Genomic DNA, 17,792 nt, shown 5'->3' on the forward strand with positions numbered 1-17,792 from the left:
TATGCAGAGGAAGTGAGCTTTGTTTTAGATTGTTTGTACCTTTATTAGATCTTTTTCACGCTAAACCACCTATCATTTTGTGTACTTAACTAAATCTAGGATCAGTACTTTGAGGGAGAAAACTTATATATTGTAACTTCGTGTTTGCATTTGTAAAAAATCATCTATCTACCTGATAGTTGACCATTGATGAAAACATGCAAAGCATGACTTGCTGATTGCACTGTGAGCACAGGAGAGTTTCCATTTCTTAGGAACCCTTCATTCGGGTCTATTTTGACACTGAACGAAGAGGAGACTTTGGATTAGAGGTAAAGATGACCAACTAAAACTAATCAAGTGAGAGTGTTGATGGGCGAACTACTCACTCTGTTGAGTACCACAAATAGTCTGAAGAATCTCTTGTAATATTAATTTGCTCCATCAACCCGGCCTTTGTAATTGATTTGTCATCTTCGGAGGCTGCTTGTTCGTTGTGTGACTTCCATGGAAAATTTTGCAAAACTGGTGAGTACTTGGTTTGTGAGCTTTGAGAGCCTATTTGTACAGTAATTTGGATGTTATGTGAGACATTTCAGTATTGATCGATCACCAAGTGATAACAAAATCTCTAATTGCTCAAGTGTGAATCTTAAAGAGAAATGTAAGGACCGACTTAGCTAGAGTCTGATCCTCACTTTTGCAGTGTTGAAAACAGGGTTCTTGCAGTCAGGAAGGATGTTGATGGACCATGGAGGCAAAGTATATTGCAATCCCCTAAAGGTCATTGTTGCATCAGATTTTAGGTCATAGTTCCCCAAGAATGCAAAGACAACCTCCTGCCTCGATAGTTGAAAACATGAGCACGGAGAACAAAGAAGTGACGAGGATCAGGTTGCACAACAGGGGTTAAGCATTGAAATGGTTTGCAGAATAGAGTTAAGGATTGACGAAGAAATGAACCTCTTGTTGTTTCCCTAGTTTTGTGATAGTGGGTTCTGAATAAACTAGCGCAGGCTCACACATCTTTATCGCTTTATGGAGATCTCTCAAGTGGCCATATTTGGGTTCATTTAGTAATCCTAGAGATATTTTACAAACACAAAGTCAAACAACCTGAAAATAGTATAGTTGAATTCATGTAATGATCCAGCATCTTCTGTCTCTTTCTTATTGTGTTGCTTGAATTGCTCAGAGTATTATATATGCTTCAGGAATAAGGTGTCTGAGTTAACTGCAAATTAAACTTATCGGACTCAGGCGTCTGAGTTAACTGCAAATAAGTTCATTTGGCATTGAAAATAGGCAAAGTGACTTTTCGTTGCTACATGAATTTAGCACTGTAAGCAAAATCAAAACAGGGAACAAACGGGTGAATGTCGCTGTTACTTGTGTCTCTGATTCTGTGTAGACTGATTAAGCTGGGATGCAAGCTATATAATGTAATAAACTAAAATGAATATCTCAATTAGAAGAAAGAGAGAGAGAGAGAGAGAGAGAGAGAGAGAGAGAGAGAGAGAGAGAGAGAGAGAGAGAGAGAGAGAGAGCATATGCATGAGTAATAGCAAACCAATCTTTGAGTTGGAGAACTACCACCATTGAATGAAAGCACTAAGCATATGCAAGTCAATGAAGCTAGGATTTCGTGTTAAGTCATAACAAGTCTTCGATGCACACATAAAACACACCACCTGATCAGACACACACTAGCAGTGCACACACAAATCACCTAAAACGTACAGTGTTTGCACTCACCTACATAGAGCACTCACCTACACAGAGCACTCACACAGTCTGCACTTACCTACAAAACTGATGCAAAACATTCGAATACGACGCAAAGAACAAGACTTGGTTCAAATGTAGATTTAATTAATAAATTACAACGCATGAACAAAGACAAATACGAAGTAAAATATCCTTACATCAACAAAGATGAAAATATATAAGTACAACCTTACACGAACAAAGATAACTTAATACTTGGTTCAAAGTCTTTAAATTACAACGCATTCGACTACAACATGAAAAGTAACTTAATCATAACAACAATTAAAACAACTAAAAACACAACTATCAAATACCGGATGTACACCCAATCATCACATTGCTCAACCACATTATGTCCCATCTTCTCTATTGGTGCATTTGGAATGTCAGAAGGTTTCATAGCAATTTGGGGAGTTGCAATCATCGTCTGGGTCTCTTCGACGGGTCAAATGAACCTACTTAGAATAGATGTAGTAGACATTCTACGCCTAAGGTGAGCGGCCAACTTTTCTTCAGCTTCTTCTATGGACTGGCATCCATAGAACTTCGCATCTTTGTAGCCATTTATTTGAGTTTTACAATCTTCCCAATCTTTGTAAACTCCACGAGTGAAGCCTTCGAGGACTACATAGCAAAAATGCCTCCCCATATCTGTATCACAAATCTAATGTTAAATTTGAAACTAAACATATGTACGTGGACTATCACCATCATTGGCATTCAAAAGCCACATAAACTACCAAGTTCTAGTATCCAAGAGCGGATAAAATACCAAGTTCTAGAACGGATAAAATACCAAGTTCTAGTATCCAAAAGCCACATACATTCATACATATACCAAGTTCTAATTCAAACACTCATACACTACACACTATATTCAAAACTTGAGACGTGATGGACCAACCAACTATATTCTATTTACTAAATTAACTATAAAACATCACATTCTAGAAAAAAAAATTGGCAGAGTCTCTTTTGTATTTCTGACATTTCATATGCACACATCCTGTCTTAACCTGAAAATCCAATAAATATACATCCAAGGCTTATATAAAACCTCATGCCTCGATTAAAAGAATTAAACCAACTTAAATCAAAACCCCAAGTCACATATACAAACAATTATTTCAAAAAGTTTACTATCATTGCTCCTAACTCAACTCACACGATTCCCAGTTCTTGTGCTAAAAGCACCGTCACTCGATCCATGTGTCAGAAGAGTTTCCTAGTGAGCTGGTAGAAACCTATCCTCGTATCAAAAGAAAACTACATAAACTGTATTCTTAAACAACCAGACATCAAGCCTTATATAAAAGACAGCACAATAACCAACGTTAATCTATATAAAAGACATGCATTCATACATATAGTTAATTCTAATTCAAAATATCATACATATAGCGAATTCTAAATCAAAATATCATTCTAAAATATCCAAAAGACACAAGTTAACGGCCTACATTCTACTGCTCGATCTACTTCCTTGACTTCTCAAGCTTTCTCATAAGCCACGAATACTTCAACCGAGGATTATGTATCCCCAAAAAGAACTTAAGCAAGGCCTCATTCTCTACAAACAAATCAAGGGGCCTCAACATGAGATCATGTTCCATGTTACGAAGTTCTTCTAAAGCAGCGATTAACAAGGTGGAAGGGTCAACAGGAGTGAAGGCATTAGTTAGTTGACGCACTGCCTCGGTCAACTCCTTGAAATCTGGGGGTGGAGGCATGGCCTCAAGACCAAGACGAGACTTCTTGTGCTTCACTAAAGGAGGGGTAGTAATGCGCCGACTACCAGCTTGTGTAGAATCACCAACTACAAAGCTTTCACCAGGTGAACTATCACCATCATTGGCATTAGGATGTGGACTTGGAGGCTGACTTGACTCTTCCATTGTATTCTCTGCCCTTTCATCTCCAACTTCTTCATCTAGAATCACTACTTCCTCATCATCGTGTCCAGCATTGCCCCCTTCCCCAGTTGCCACATCACTCCCAAATACAATACAAGCTTCCTCAAAATGAGGAAACATCTTCTTTCGTAGAGGCCTTGCTGTAGGATGGGCCTATAACAATAATCAATTGCTTAGAAGATATTGTAATAATAAGTAGTAATTTAGAGTTACAAGTTAGTAAAATATATTACCTTGCAATACTCTTCCCATGCCACATGATCAGCATCAATACAATTGGTTTGTAGGTTGTACGAAAAACCAAAACCACTAGCCTCGACAGCCGACTTGGCAGCAAGGTAATCTTTCCTCATTGTTTTCAGCCTGCACATTGTCATTCCCGATTGACATATTCAATCGTTGATTCACAGCCTTAGCAACCTCTTTTAAGGTCTTGGGCTTCCACCCATTGTCCGACTTCCTACCTAAACCATTTAAAGTATTTTCTAACAAGACCTCGATTAAGATCTCATCCATTGAGGGGTACCAACGAATTTGCCTCTGCCTGGGAATAGGTGGTTTGGTCACCTCACCCTCACTAACCACACCCTTACCCTTGGATGAGTTGCCCGCCCGCCTAGCCATAACTGTTAGAAGTATCATTAAAATACAAACAAAGAAATAAAAAAACAATATCAAATTCATTAATAACTAATGACCTCTAATAAGTATTCATTAAACAAATTCATAGATAACAATATCCATTAAAAACCATAATTAATACAAGCACCAATTCACTAATAAAAATTCACATTAAAAAGACAACGTGATCCATTATAAAAGATAATTAAAACACCATCACATATTTAATGTGGTCCCATGGTATCTTGCCACATCATTAAAGCCAAAGCATCTCCAATTTGTCCAACCGTGGGCAGGTACCATATCAATTGGTACTTGTTAGTCTTCGTTACCATTAATGTCATCCTCATTAATGCCCGCATCCCCATTTTCCTCATCCGAGCTCAATTCTTCATCAGTTAACATACTGTCTGGGTTTTCCTCCCTCAAGAAATTATGGATAGCACAACATGCAAGGATTACTTTCGTATGTACACTCGTATCATAATGAGGAGCATGCCTAAGACATGCAAAACGTTTCTTCAACAACCCAATTGTTCTCTCAACAACCATACGCAATGACGAATGCCTAAAATTATACAACTCTTTGTAATCTTGAGCATCCTCTGTGCCTATGTCACAGAGATGATATCGCATGCTAGGAAAGGGTGTGAGGAATCCCGGGACTAATGCGAAACCAGCATCCGCAAGATAGTACTTCGATTTTGGGACGGTGTCATGTTAAGTTTAGTATATGACATTTTTATGTGCTAAGATAGATTACAATTATAAACCTTGACATACCAGTGGGTAGAGTAAGTTTGTTCCCAGGGCGAGATACGACACTCCTCAAGACTCGACCATCATGGGCAGAACCATCCCATCCAGCAAGTACATAAGTAAACTTCATGTCAAATGTACAGGCAACCAACACATTTTGGCTGACGACACCCTTTCTATTACGATATCTACCCTAGTCTTCAGCATTTACTTTGGTAGCAATGTGAGTACCATCAATAGCACCCACAGCGTCCTAAAACCAAAAATGGTTGTTAACGACAATTTTATAAGTCAAAAGTTTAATAGAATGGACATCAACATGCTTCTATATCTCTCTAACCTGAAAATACTGATGCCATTATTTTGTTTCCGAGCACTGCTTAGGAGAGTTTGCAGCGGTAGCATTATTGACCACTTCTCTATATAACCTCAAAACCACTTGCAATACCACATGGAAATACGATGAACTGTTTCACATGAGCGGAAGAATTGCAACTCAATATTTTGTTGTTGCATGTCATGCCCGATTGTGTACAAGAAATACGCGACTTGCTCCTCGGTTCGAGATACCGGGCATCATTAAGACCAAGTCCACAAGCAAAAGCGAGGTAGAAGCGTGAAAACATTTCTCTATTCATCCTCAACATGTTATGACAATAGCGGTCATTGTCCATATAAAACCTCCTCAATACAACACTCCGTTGCAGATCCATATTCCTACGCAGAGCCCTAGGTACGGGTGCCTGTATAGCTCTAACAACTCTACACCTAGTTATATATATCCTATACCACCAATCGTAGTATGTCATCATAGCTTGAGCAATAACAACAACCACCAAAGTCGCGACTGCCCTACGCTCACGTGTAGTTCTCCTCATTCTACACAAATTCATAAAGTGTAATAATAAGTAACAACTAAAATATCCACAAAGTTGAGATACAAATACATATATACGAAATGACTAGCAACAAGCCGCATGCATAGGCAGCTAGCAAGAGCACACACCACCTGACACACACACACACACACAAACTATCCTATAGGAGCATTCAAAGAGTCCCATTGTACACATGAAAAGCAAGACAACTTAGTGCTGTCTAAGTGCAAGTGTCAGTAGTGGCCAATATCTGAAAAATAAGTTTTTCATGTAAATAGCTATGGTAAGGTCAGGCTCCAAAATCAAAACCTATGGACATGGACCTATAGTAAGGCCAAGCTCCAAAATCAAATAGCTAACATCGGTTTGATCAACTGAACACAACACAATTTGAACAAGTATTTACACTAACTCATGATTCCTATCCAACTGCACCCCACACCCTTCGTCAGACCCCATTTTTCCATCAATTCCCTCAACGTACTTTTGAATCTCATCCCACATACTTCCACATACTAACCTAGAAGCAGAGTGGCGAGGCAAAGACACACACACACACACCTAACTTTACCGGCAAAGAATACCACCACTAACTCCACCAAAGATCCACAAAAAACAGCAGTAACAACCACCAAGCCAGCGGTAGCCCACCACCAACTCCACCAAAGATCCACAAAGCGGTAGGGGAGCATCAACATCCACAGCAGCAGTAGGAGCAGCCACCACCAACTCCACCAGCAACAGTAGCAGCAGCCACCAGCAGCCAGACCACTCCATACTTCACACCACCCGACTGCGCACTTTTCACCACTCCTCCACTCCTCCACACTTCACACCACCTGCACTAGACCACCACACACACTACACTGCACTGCACACATACTACACTACACTACACAAACCTCCACCACATACAAACATACCTCCATATACTCAGAGCCTCCACCACACTTCACACCACCAAACACACACTTCACACCACCAGACTCACAGCCTCCACCACACTTCACACCACAGAGTTCATATCATTCATTATTCTCCTTCAAAGTTCAAACAATCCAAATAAAATTTAGTAAGTGAAAAAATGAATGACTGATAATGCCTCCAAAACAGTCCACACCACGACCCTTCTTAACCAAGCTAAATATACAAACTTTTTTCTATACCATTTTTTACGCACTGACATTGTTGTTGAAACTATTATTTTCCTAACAAACACAACCTATAGGTTATAATCTTGTACAAAGTCATCAAAATTCAAAACTACCCGAGTACGGCAGATCAAAACACAATATGTCAGAGAGATCAATTCCACTTAACACAACTAAGTTTCCTATCAGTGTATACCCATGATAAAACATATTATCCATCCATAATAAAGCATACAAATAATGCATTATAATTATTTTATCAAGTTTAAATCTTTACATTTCTCTGACACAACAACAAATACCCTTTGTTTAATTCCAATCTAAAATGATGAAGCTTAGTTCACTAGAATTTGCTGCCATTACTACTATGTCAATGGGACAACTTGCAGTGGAATGTTGGTTCGACGATTGTGCAAGTATTCTCGACATGGATTACTTCATCAAGACCATTTCCGGCATTAAGGCCAAAAGGGTTAGACCTGACATGATCGGTTCAATTATCACAAACTTTGCTTCTAAGTGGCTCCCTGAGCTCTCTGAAGACGAGACCAACCAAACTTCTACCAACTCTAAGTATTCCCTAGAAAGTGTACCGAGCCATTGATACCTATCTGACAATACGTACGTACATTGTTTATAGAGTTTCCAAATTGCGTCGACCATTATCGTAAGAAAATGACTCAATCCCTACTCCCCAGGCCCTCTTATGCTTCAAGCCTTTAACTAATAAATTCACCTTGTTTGCTTCTTCTTCTAATGAAACATATGAAGTAATATTCTCAAATTCCCCTAAATTTGTGCACTTTGATTTTAGTTTAGACTTTAGACTGTAATATGCTATTTTGTTTACCATATCGCATTCAATGATATAATTGTCAGGGAATGAATGATGTTGTGGTGTTGTATTAATTTATAAGTGGATCATTAGAGTATTAGACAGTACATTCTATTGAACATCTACGAGGAATCTCCATAATAGAGGATTGAACTAATCAATTTAAAATAATATTATAAATATATATATATATATATATATATATATATATATATATAATATATATACAAAGGTGATGGCTCAAATTTTTTAAAGTTTGAAATAGGTAATAGTTCCAGTTCAGTAAATTGCTTAGGGAGTGTTTCCAACTTCTGGAAAGACAACAAAGTGGCTTAGGTATATTCTCTTTTCTTTACTTTTTTGCAATGGAGTAGAAAAAGAGTATGTACAAGATGTAGTAAATAATTATGTGAATGTGTGAGATACAAAGGAGATAACTGAAACTTTTGGTGTCAAATCCTATTCACCAAGAACAAAAAACTTGTTGCGTACTGGGAACGAGTTTTTTTTTTTTTACTGAAATACATAACAAGTCCTGTAGCTCTTGTAAGTACTTATAGTTCCTATATATCTCAATCGATGATCACTGCAACTCTAAGCATACATGACAATTGGAGGATACTGGGGAAATAACTCTCTATGTTTATAAAAAAAAAAAAACTCTTCACGTTTAAGATCCACAAACAGAGATTTGGACACAGGATACCATCGACTGCCATCAAAAGAAATTGATGGGCAGCACAGAGTAAGAAGCTTTGTTGAAAAATTTGCCTAAAATTTATTACTTTTTCCCCAAAAAGGAATTCTTCCTAGAATTAATAGGTGAGTAATAGGACACAAATAATCAAGTCCAAATCAAAATAAACAAATAATTAACAGCTAAAAATCAAAAACAAAATAGTCAACTCCCAACAAGCAGATCAACAAAAAAAATATCAAGTTATAATAACTAGTAAAAATTACCTCAATAGAGTTAAACTTTCTTTGGTAAAACAGATCAGCAAATTCAGGAACACCACCAATATTTCTTCCAATCTTCTTACAAACCGTGCGAAATCAAAATCATAGTTATTAAAATCACAGATCAGTAGAGTAACACAAACCTTGAAATCGATTTTTTCTGAAAAAAATCAAAAGAGAAAGAGGAAAAGAAAGTTGCGGCGCTAACTTGAGAGAGAGTGAGTATGAGAGAAGAGAGTGAGTACGAGAGATTGCGATCTAGGGTTGATTCAATTTGGCAAATGAAGTGGGAAAATTTTGGGCGATTTTCCTCTGGCAAAATATATCCATCTCCGAGATGGATAAATTTTTCCTGCTTCGAGTGGGAAAATTGGGTCATGTGACTGTTTTGCCGGCAAATCACAAAAAAGTTTGCCAGCTCCTAAAATGCTACCAAGCAGTGGCAAATAGGTTGTTACGTGGGAAAAGACTGATTTGCTAGTGGGAAAATTAGTTATCAAGCACGCACTTAATTCTCTACTACTTTTCCGTAGTGTTATAATGTTATCAATAAGTTATATTCAGACCTTTTAGAGTTCAATTAGTTATATCAATAAGTTATCAGTATGTGTTTCTGATGTAGACAAAGAATCAAAGCTAACACCATGCAATCAAATAATTGTCCAAAAAACTACTGTTCAGAGAGTCGTATAGAAAACATTAAAGTGAAAGAGTATGATTGATCATCATCAACAATAGACAATATCATGGATATATTTGCAATGAAATAAATGGAAATCTGAGAAAATTAACATGATGAATATCCTCCTCTGATGAAAAAGAGTGCCTTCACTTGGAACTTTGCGATTTAGACACGCACTACCTGTATTCTCAAAGCAGTGACATTTAAAAATTTTACTGCCTGTATTCTCTCTCTAACCCAATTATTCAAGCCTCAAAAACAAACAAATTACTCAAGGCAAAAAAACTCCTGGACATATGGCAGCTCATCACTCTCAATAAATTATAAAAGCTAACATCATTTTTAACCCAATTCAATCATCTAAAACTTGCCTGACACATTAACTTCACAATCAACTTAATAACTTCACAAGTCATTACTATCAAATCAACTTAATTTGTCCACATCCACTTCCTTCTTCAATTACATCAATCAATAGCAATAAATCTAAACTTTATAACAAAATTCACAATCCAAACTAATAATAACATAAACCCTAATCCTTCAATAGCCAATAATAACACGGACTAAAAATTGTGTTACCAATAATCCTTCAATAGCCAATAATAACCCTAATCCTTCAATAGCCAATAATAACTCAATAACATTTATTTTTGGTCAGTCTAGGGCGATGCTGCACCGGTGAGTCACTCTAAAGATACAAACCTCAAGGTCACTAAACAACACCACTAAAATTTTAATTTCTTTATGTAGGATCACTAAAATTACGATTTATATCAGCTTCAGCTTCAGCTTCTTCCATGCGAGTTTCAACAACAACATTAATCGTAACACTTCCTGTACATGCAAATATTATATTAGAAGCTGATTTAAAAAATCCATAAAAATGCAAATAATTCATATTCCCACATGTTACCAGTTACAGCTAATAGAAGTGTTTCAGTTGCTCCAAGAGCAATGGTTTCAGCAATCCTACTGTTTTCATCACCTTAAAAACTAACACAAATACTTATTTCAACATTTAATTACTATAATAACAATATCAATCATCAATCATGTACATTCCAATAACCTGAGTGTCCTTGAGCTAGTTGTGCTGATTTCGTTATTGCATGACAAATATAAAAGTATGGTAGTGATTAGGGACGGAGACAAGATTATAAACTAAGGGTACGAGATTATGTGCATACCCCCAAATAAAAGTATGCAATTCTTATTTTATTTTTATTTTTTTTTGTTAAAAGATTTAAACAATAAATACCAACAAAATTATGCATTTATTTCAATTCACAAAGCTATAGTGTCATGACTACTAAGAATTTAATATTTACTGACAAAGTTAACTACTTAAGCACTTAAGCCATTAATTGATACTACTATGTTTATATATATATCTACATAATCTAGTATACAACAATTCAACAAATTGATAACTTATGATAATATTATAAGTCTATATAACCCTATTATTATGTGGAGAAAACTATAAAGATTAACATTGAAAGTAAAAAATTGTCTTGTTTTGTTTTGTTATACATTTGTTTTTTTTAGTGGAAATTTTATTGATAATAAGAACGGGTTTTACAAATAATTAGGACAAACGCTATGTCTATTATTATCTATATAATCTAGTCCAAAAGTCTACAACAATTCAACAAATTGTTAACTTTCTATAATACTATAAGTTTATATAACCCTACTATCATGTAGAGAAAACTATAAAATATTCACATTGAAAGTAAAAAAATTACCTTATTTTGTTTTGTTATCTGTTTTTTGTTTTTTTAAGTGAAATTTTTAATGATAATGATAACGAGTTTTATAAATAATTATGACAAACGTGTAACAAGCTGCATCGCAAGTCCTTTATGCATTTGTTTTTTATTTTTTGTTGAGGTCTGACACTTGTTTAAGAATTTAAAGTGAAAGAAATGAGAGAGAGCTTACGGGTTTGTTATGAGTTATTAGAATTATACAAACTGACCGGTTGGGCTTTGAGACTTTGGCTATTTGTTTTAGTCTCATTAACTCATCAAACCATCACAAACACATTTGTCTCTCTTTAATAGTTTTGGACTCAAAATAAATGATAGATGATAATTTTGTAAGGGAAAAAAGAGAAGTAAAAAAAAACGTTGGTTTGTTAGAATGTTTTTATTAGTTTTTTTTTTTTCATACTATTTTTTTTTTGTTGATTATATTTTCACTATAGTTGTGAAAAAATTGGAAGTGCGGTAGTGGAAATTTGCTAAAAAAATTGGCTTTACCTTATCCCCTTGACCTGTTAGTGACATTTTGACTGTTAGATAATAGACTTTTGTTGGGTTTGGATTTTGGTACTAAAAAGCATTTTGGTTCAATTTTGGTTGGATGGGCTCGAGACTGGTGCCTTCAGTTTGTTGATTGGCAAGTTGGGGCTGTGAATTTGTGATATAGGTAGGGTTGGTGTGGTTTTCGGTTTCATGTTTCGGTTAACCAGTGGAACCGAACCGTGTTTACCTATTATACCCTTAATTTAACATTATTTTATATCTAATAAAATGATGCTTTAACTAGAACATAGATCTATTATTCTAATCTCTTCAACTCAAATAAAACTCTCTCTCCTCATCAGTAACAAGTTATCTTCTCCACAAAGAGGGGCGGATTTAGACTCGCCATCAGTAACAAGTTATCTTCTCCACAAAGAGGGGCGGATTTAGACTCGCCATCGGATTTAGACTCGCCATTTCTAGGTGGTTAGATTTTTTTAAAAAAAGTAGACATGTGTCGGTGATATATATAGTTTATACATAGTAGGTATTTTTTTATGCTAAAAGGTATACTCAGTAGATCATCTCTACAAAAAAAAAAATTAGATTTTAATTTATTTTGTAGGTGAAATTTTGAGTTGTTTTAGATTTTATATGTAGTTTGGTCATTTGGCACTTCTTTGGTATAATAATGGGAAATAATAAAGCTTTTATTCTTGTAAGTATGGAATGCAACAATGCTGATATGGGCTTATATTTTTGGGCTCCCAAATAAAAGCCCGACCCCGAAATACCCAATTGCAGAACCAGGGGTTTTGAGGTTTCGAGCAGAAGTCACTGACAGACTTTAAACTTGGCGAAAATAGCTCTCCCCTACTTTGCCACCTCAACCAAACTTTGAATACTTGTTTATTTTAGTATAAATTAATACATAGTTTTGTTTCATATTATATATTGCTGCTATATATACAAATTACTTCAAATGGGTTTCTTGTAAAGTCCTGAATAACCTAAAGTATGATTATTTTGTTTGTTTTCATATACATGCATGTTCTTGAAACTTGTATGGTACGTGAATTGGATATTTATTGTTATCATTACTGTTTTTTATGTTGGTTTATGGTGCTAGTATGCAATGACAGGCAATGTACAAAGTTTTATATGGATAAATATTTTTTAAGTCTGTTTGTGTAATGATTTTTCTGATTTGATGAAGATCATAATGTCGTATTGCCCATGTCTAAAGATAATTAGAATCTGATGTAAGATATAGCAGTTTATACTCGTCAGTTTTAAGTATGTCGGAGTAATGATTACAAGTGCTATCTGATTGGATGCTGTTTATCTTATACAATATGTAATCAACTCTGCAACCCTTGTTCGTAATCTCTTTTTAGACAAATAAGTTGCTTTACTGTATCTTGTGTTCGTTGTTTCATGAATCGTGTCCAAAGCACTATGGTTTAATGAAGATTATCATCTTGAGCTTTTGTGGTCAGCAATTTGTTGTAGAAATTTGTCTAATGATAGAGAAGCTAGTAATTTGTTTTGTTTTGTTTTTTTAATCCCTTTCCATTTCTTAGTTCCCTAGGTTCTTCATGTTTCTTCATCTATTTATGTACGTGGGTATAAACTGCAAAGCTGGTGGCATAATTTGTTGCTATTGGATGTATTTATCTAATTTATAAGTTTGTTATTTTGGTTTAGACTTTCTGGTTGTAGAAGGCAGGAGAAACGAGAAGATAGAATGGGGTTAACAGATGCCTCTGGAGATTTGGCGGGGGAGATGGAAGTGGATGCTTTTAGTGGCCTCTTCCCTTTTCGGTTCTATGAGCGTCATCTTCTCGAGTCTATACGCCCTGATGCCAAGGATACAACTGTGGCTCTTGGTGAGTTAAAGCTTGATTTTTTTTGCCGTTATTCTTTTTTTTTTTTTTTTTTTTCAGTAGCTTTTGCTTTGCTTATGTCTGTTCATTAAGGGGCTGTTGCATCTGCTGATGGTTCGGCACTGGTGAAAATCGGACACACAGCAAGCGCTTTTATCGTGTGCTATTGTTTGGCCTTGGGCCATGAACCATTTGTACATACATATACACAAGAATACTGTATGTATGAAATCTTGAATACTTGTTTGATGCACAGACAATGCTGGCTGCTATCAAAATGGAAGTTATGACTCCTGCCTCTGTGTCACCTGGCGAGGGCTACATAGGTTGAATCTCTATACAATTTTCTCTGTCTAGCTAGTATTTTTTTCTCTCTTTTTTTTGGTGTGTGTGTGCTTATTTTGTACAGGAAGTTAATTTGAATTAGATTGTGTTTCCAGCTATTGATTTCCACATGCCTCCAATTATCCAATATGTTCTCCCCTCATTAGGCCTAGCAGACCAGCAGAGGCAGCACCTGTTTTATCGATTCAGTTGACTGATATAATTTTAAGGTAATTTTGTCACTTGTCTTAATTCCTCCTTTTTGTCTCCTAAAAACTCGAGTCTTTTTGTTTTTTATATTTTTAAATTAGTCAAAGCTTCTATTTTGATTTTGATCCTTGGTATGATATGCTTTTTCCATAGTCTTAACAAATGCATACTCTTAACTCTCTTAATGAGTTGCCAACAAATTTTCAATGATTTGTTGGGAGTATGGGACCATTCTTTAATCTAACTGTATATCTTCATTGCTTTAGATATGTATTGACTTTAAAATACAAACTCAAATCTTTTCGTTGAGGTTCATATTTTTCATTAGTGGCCGTTTTTGTTGTGATTGCAGTTCTGGAATGGTGGACTTGAAAGAATTATGCTTGATCCCTGGAAAGGCTGCTTGGATGGCATACCTGGTACTATTTGCTAACTACCAGGTTTTTATTTTTATGACATAATGTAAGAAGCACAAGTGGGAATATAGAGTCCAACTATGTCTTCGTTAACTGCTCTCAGCTGAGGCTTCCTATTGCAGTAATGTACCTAAAAATATGAAGAAAAATATAGACCACCGCGGCACACATCGTGTGCTCCATATTGTAAGGTTGTACCTATATTTTATGCTAAAACTAATCAACCAGAGATGTTACAGATTCAACCCCAAGGATATGCTGGAAAGGCAACTATATATTGGGGCAACTATATAATGGTGGACTTGAAAGAATTATGCTTGATCCCTGGAAAGGCTGCTTGGATGGCATACCTGGTACTATTTGCTAACTACCAGGTTTTTATTTTTATGACATAATGTAAGAAGCACAAGTGGGAATATAGAGTCCAACTATGTCTTCGTTAACTGCTCTCAGCTGAGGCTTCCTGCCTAGGCTTCCTATTGCAGTAGTGTACCTAAAAATATGAAGAAAAATGTAGACCACCGCGGCACACATCCTGTGCTCCATATTGTAAGGTTGTACCTATATTTCATGCTAAAACTAATCAACCAGAGATGTTACAGATTCAACCCCAAGGATATGTTGGAAAGGCAACTATATATTGGGGCACCATGAGTATCTTCTCGATGTCTCACATCATTTTCTGTGAGAAAAACTTGGGTTAAAAAGTGGATGATCAGACTCTATTTTGCACCGATAACTTCCAGACTGATAACCTAGTGTGTGTGCGTGTGGGTGGGGGGGAGGGAGGGGAGTTATTTTCTACTTGACATCTCACATCGTTTTCTGTGAGAAAAACTTGAGTTAAAAAGTGGATTATCAGACTCTATTTAGCACCGATAGGTTCCAGATTGATAAAAGGAGTGAAGGTCAAACCAGGGATTTAGTTCCACACCCGGGGTTTGGAAATGGTTGCTTAAGTCTACTACGTAGCACCAAGGAATTGAGGAAAATCCCACATCTTCCATTCGGAGGAGGTTAAGTGTGGACAGTTTGAAGGTAGAGTCGGTTTGGGTCTATCATATACTTGCCATTGTCATTATTCATTGGAATCTTCCATACTTCCAGGTGTAACTGTAGTCTCCACCAGTTTTATCTTGACATTCCCCTATCATTCTACTGTCCAAATAATATTTACCGCCACATCAATCATGGTTAGTACTTAGTATCTCCCCATCTAGATTGCCTAAAAATCGTACCTTTGTCAATTGCAAGAGTAGAAAGTGCCATCCTCTGCCATTTTAATTAAGTTGTTTGGTATGTTCGCATGTTCGCACACCCTCGTGCATGCTTTTAGTTAATTGGCTCTCCCCTTGTTGTATCCGCAGTCCCTTCTCTATATATCATCTTGGTTGTGTTTTATCCGAAGTAGCTTCATCGTAAAGAACGTTTTAACATAGCCAAACAAACTCTTTGCAAAGTTTCATAAAAATCCACACAATTAGAATAACCAAAACTCCAAACAATTTTATTTAGGAAGCTTGGACACTTTAATCTATGTTTCCTAATTCTTTGTTAACCTTGGCACTCTTCCAAACTTGTTGGGTAGTTTAGCCAAACATGGCCAAGACACTACTATGCTAATAAGTTTAGAACATATAAAAAGGAATTTGCACATATGTGAAGTGGTGTTGGTCCCTGGAACCATGTCCTTTTTAAGACTTAAATGGTCATCGAATTTTCATATTAATATCTTGCACGTGGCTGAGAGCATGTCTTCATACCAGGAGCTGGTGTGTGATGTGGAGGCCATGGCACTATTTAGGTGGCTAGGGAATGACTTGTTTCATTGGGTGTAAACAACAATGTGACAAAATAAAAAAAACAGAGAAAAGAAAAAAACTTTTCATTATCATGTCTGAAGTTGAACAAAGAGAACAAACAAAGAGTTGAGCTGAGAGTAGAGAGAAATAAAATGGTGGATATATAGATCACTAACAAAGTAACAATTAAGGATACTTTAGAGTTTAGACATGTCTCTCTTTCTTCCAGTTCCTCATTTCCTCTTTTGGTTCTTGCTACATTGCAATTGTCTATTCTGTGCTTGGTGTTATTGAAATCATTAGTGGTGTCTGATTTAAATTTAAGGCATTTTTCAATCGAGTGAGAAGACCACGAGATGAAAACTCATTTAGAGAATTCGAGAGTTCCCAGGTGAAATCAACTCTGTGGGATGTGGGGTGGACTCTCCCTACAAACTCGTTGGGTCAGCTTAATTTGATCAGAGATGGAGCTGATTCAGTTTGTAAATTAGTGAATATGATGCATGAGCATGGATTATTAATTAATTAGTAGTTGCCAACAAGATACATCAGAATATTTTGCTTTTGTACATTTACTCCAAGATTATATTCTGCTTACTCGAGTCATTCTGTCATTCTCTTAACTAACATTGTTACCAGTCATTCTCGTTTTTTCTTTATTATTCTTTGTTGGATAGGAGTTACTAGTACTTTTTCCTCCCCCCATCGAAATCTTGTAAGAAGCTGCCTTTTGAGCACATTTATTTAGTTTGGTTTTAAGTTTGTTACCTTTGGATGGAAATGCTAAACTAGCTACTTTTACGGATCCAAATGCGAAGCAATCTTTTATGGTTTTCCTTTAAGTTTAGATTGTTTATCTGTTGCATCATTACTGTACAAGTATCCATCTTATTTCACAGTATGCATGCCAGTTGTGTCTGTCAATGATGAAGGAAGAGTATTTGCCATCTCGGAGGAGCAAATAGAAGGCAAATCATTGAAAGAGCTCCTAAACAGAGGAAAGAGGAAACTCACATTGAGTTGCATTCCATTAGCATTGACATGCATTCTGCACAAGAAGTATATTTTGGCTGAGCCTACTGCAGAGGAAGAGTCCGTAATGGAAACTCTTGCAACAGTGGTGTTGGATATGTCTGGACGGCTTGTTTCCAGGTGGAACATTTCTTGCTTACACGTCAGCTGTTCAGGTTCCAATTAGCATAATTTATTAACAATGTTTTACAATGGCTGCAGGACTGTATTGCACTTACAAGGCAAAGGGTGAAGGAGCTGCAGGAAATTCTAAATGAAGTGATTGCCAATATGGAACTTGACTAAGTCTAAATGTTTAATACAAAACTCGGTGCATTGACTA

General features: G+C 36.2%; 1 pseudogene across 1 annotated transcript; it reads left to right on the forward strand.

Annotated features, from left to right (window-relative positions):
- The first annotated feature begins 13,828 nt into the window (after window positions 1-13,828).
- LOC147505765 (uncharacterized) lies at window positions 13,829-17,792 on the forward strand (annotated as a pseudogene). The gene is made up of 7 exons (XR_015221100.1): window positions 13,829-14,012; window positions 14,127-14,240; window positions 14,573-14,639; window positions 14,740-14,762; window positions 14,865-14,989; window positions 17,338-17,625; window positions 17,672-17,792. The product of XR_015221100.1 is annotated as an uncharacterized LOC147505765 (transcript).

The sequence above is a fragment of the Coptis chinensis genome, chromosome 4 (assembly GCF_015680905.1).
Source record: "Coptis chinensis isolate HL-2020 chromosome 4, ASM1568090v1, whole genome shotgun sequence".
Lineage (NCBI taxonomy): Eukaryota > Viridiplantae > Streptophyta > Magnoliopsida > Ranunculales > Ranunculaceae > Coptis > Coptis chinensis.